Source organism: Aegilops tauschii, chromosome 3, assembly GCF_002575655.3.
Source record: "Aegilops tauschii subsp. strangulata cultivar AL8/78 chromosome 3, Aet v6.0, whole genome shotgun sequence".
NCBI classification, from domain to species: domain Eukaryota; kingdom Viridiplantae; phylum Streptophyta; class Magnoliopsida; order Poales; family Poaceae; genus Aegilops; species Aegilops tauschii.
Window position 1 is genome coordinate 132233706 of NC_053037.3, and position 3597 is coordinate 132237302.

The window sequence follows — 3597 nt, forward strand, 5'->3', positions numbered from 1 at the left end:
TTTCATATGATTGACATGCATTTTCTCTATAGTCAAGGTGATTGTGATACGTGTTCTTTTAGAATGAAGCCTGGACTCACTCCAATCGAGTGTCACGACCTATCCTCCTCCTAGAAACAACTCACATAAACACATAGATTGATATATGTCGTTCAAAGTACAAACTACTTCTGTGCTTGACTTGTTGACCTACAAAGCTGACTCACTATGCAGTCTCGGGTCCCCTACGGAAAACATTGAGGATAGTTTGGTAGTCTGCAGCAAACATGCGCGGTCCAACTTTGGACCGCTTGGTTGCATGCCTTGCGCTAAAACCTCGGCCCGCTAGGGAAAGACATATATGGACAATCTTTGCTCTCTTCATCTCTGTCTCTCTCTATCTCTATCTCTACCTCTCAGAGATCCATTGCCAATACTAGTTTGGATATATTTTGCAATCTTATAAGGAAGTTAATTTTTTTGAAATACGAGAATAAAGTGACATCACTTCATGCAATTTTGTATCAACATACATGTATTTTCTTCCAACAAAAGAGAACATGCACGGGACCAATTCTTCAATAATCATACCATATATTGCACATGACTAATGCTAGGTTTTATGAAAGCAGGTGGGGAGATCAAATTTACCAAAAGATCCTAAAAGATCTTGTTAATTATTAGAATTTTGTATCCCATATCACTTATATGTTGTATTAATATCAATTATTAGAATCCATATCTTCTTTGTAATGAGATAATTAAATAGTACATGAGTCCATGCACGTCTATAGTTTTGTAAGATCCTTATAAATATCACCTTATGTAATACCCTCCACAAGCATCAAACGACATCCTAGCATATGCATTTCATTCTCTATAGCTTCTACTACAAATTGTTGATCTTGCTAGTAGCTATGGATCCTAATGGCTCCTATCCTAACATTTTGCCCTTGCTAGTAGCTATGGATCCTAATGGCTGCTATCCTAACATTTCCCCCTTGCATCAAGCATTGAGAGGCACGACAGCCATGCCGATATTAAAAGATTTTGTTGCCCTTGAATCCCCACCATCAGATTCACCTTCAATAGGAAATTCCTCACCAACCATCCATGCACCACAAGAAGCTACCGTGATGTCGGTCAATGATAGATCCATGATTCCATACCAATCACATACACACCTCGCACCACTACCCCCACAATTGGGTGATACGATCCCTAATCCTTTATCCTTGGAAAAAAGAGAAATGTTCTCACATGAAGAATTCCTCACAAATCCTTTTTGGAATGACTTCGACTCATCTCATCAGAGGCAAAATTTGTCCATGGAGGATTCATTCTTCACATCGTTACTCCAAACAGAACCAAAATTAATTGTTCATTCTCGACTTACCGCTATGGGAGAGCCGGATGATGGTTCCATCTTTAAGATGGACATCAAGCATGTCTCAGAGGTAAACTCACTACCACATCTTGGTTTCTTTATTATCCTGTAAACATTCACACCAAGTACTATGCAGCAGGAACAAAACATACATGATGGGAGATTATTATTTGATGATTCTCATGGTGTACCTACCCCTGGTTCTCGAAGCATGCAGTCCTCACCTATTCCAAGAGAAGATAAAATCCCTCTAGTTGGTCCAAATGGCATTTCTGATAGTGGTATTACACATGGTCCAACAACATCACGCAAGTACACATGCAAGATTTACAGTGCCACATTCAACTCATCTCAAGCATATGGTGGTCACATGAGTTCGCATAGCAAAGCTAGGATGAAAAGCCTACAAAGTTGATCTTGCCACGCAGCTAGATATCCCATGATTAATATTATTGGGACCAATATTTCTCGTAGCCACACAATGGATGAATGCACAAAGGTTTTAGCGAGGGTGGAGAAAATTTCTAAGAGGTTATTTATTCCTGGAAACAAAATTATCAATAGAAGCCCAAGGGTGAAGATATATTATGTGGGTGTGAAACTATAGGAAATTATTTTCTTGACTATGTTTGTGTTGTTGTTTCCCTATGTTAACAAAAGATCCATCTTTGATGGTCGTGTACTACACCATATGTTCCATATAAGGTGCATCAGTATTCATGTCAGTTAATCTTATGTATGTTTGATCTCATGACCAAATTCAATCTCTACAAAATATATTGTCATCCTACTTAACAATGGAACCTGCACATTCTTCTGGCCACTATTCAAGTATTCTCCTGATTAATCAGTTAATGGGCCAGTTAATCGCTACTCATAACATGGCCAAATCGAATGGCACCTACTCCCCGTGTTAACTTGTCAGGCCGATTAATTGGCCAGTTACAACCATTAATTAGTTGTCAGGCCGATTAATCTCTACTGGCCCATTATCGGGTGGGCAAACAAAGCCCAAGATTTTGGCACGTAACCCCTTCCAGCTCCATCCGCTCCTTAATAGCTAGGATTTTAATAATTTTACCTCCTCTCTATGCTTTTAATGTGTATGGCAACATGTTTGGGTATACTACATAGCTGGGAGCATGAGAGTACGGTATAATAGAATAAATCAAGATATATGTTGGCAAGTTCCTATTCAATATACCAACTAATGGTTTAATCCGGTTAATAGGTTGATTCATCGATTAATCACTAATCCTAAACCGACCGAGCACCTACCTGTTAACGATTACTTGAACATTGCTTCTCGCAACGCTTGGCTAATTGACAAATCTCTAGATTTAGCCTACCCACACTTAAACTCTCACTCCACCGCACCCCACATTCTGGTTTCTCGGGTTTTTTTAGGATGGATTCCTCGTGAACTTGCGGGATCTCCTAACCCGTGTTGCTTCTGTCGAGCTTGCTGCTATTTTATCTTCACCGCCGGATGTCTCTACTAGTGATGCTCTAGACAAAATGTTCCTCAGCCATGGCTCAACGTTCTCCTGAAGGTGCGCTTACACATCACTTTCCCCCAACTCTGAGGTTGATGACAACCCTGGCTATATCTGGAGCTCCATGGCCCCCATTGTCGGTGTCAAAACTGGCGGATCTCCGGTAGGGGGGCCCGAGCTATGGATCTTGGATCAATGGGGAACAAGGGACGAATGATACGATGTTTACCTAGGTTCGGGCCCTCTCTAGGAGGTAAAACCCTATGTCTTGCTTGATTATATTGCTTGTGTATATGAGGATTACAGAGTCGATCTACCGCGAGATCAGATGAACTAAACCCTAGGCTAGTAGGATGATGTTGTTGTTGTAGCCTCTACGGACTAAACCCTCCGGTTTATATAGACACTAGGGGAGCTAGGGTTACACATGGTCAGTTAGAAGGAAGGGATAAATATGCTGATTCTTCTTGTCTTGACATGGAGGACACACCAAGGCACCAAAAGCTTCCTGGACGGATATGGAGTATCCTCATAGTTCGACCTCCTAGCATTGGCAACGCGGCCCAACTATCCGGCCCACAAGGGATAGGCTAGCAGGCCGAGGACCCCCCAAACCAGCACTCCCTCAGTAGCCCCCGAACCAACCTCCAATGCCGGTGCTTCATCGTGTCCTGGGATCTTGATGTACCCGATGTCTCCGGCTTGCGGGGTGAGTTCCTCTCCTTCTTCCTGTTC

General features: G+C 41.9%; 1 long non-coding RNA gene across 1 annotated transcript; it reads left to right on the forward strand.

Annotated features, from left to right (window-relative positions):
* Positions 1–722: 722 nt before the first annotated feature.
* Positions 723–2156, forward strand: LOC120975406 (uncharacterized). Its single transcript, XR_012180945.1, has 2 exons — positions 723–1436; positions 1503–2156. It is a non-coding gene; the product is annotated as an uncharacterized lncRNA (long non-coding RNA).
* The last annotated feature ends 1441 nt before the right edge of the window (positions 2157–3597 follow it).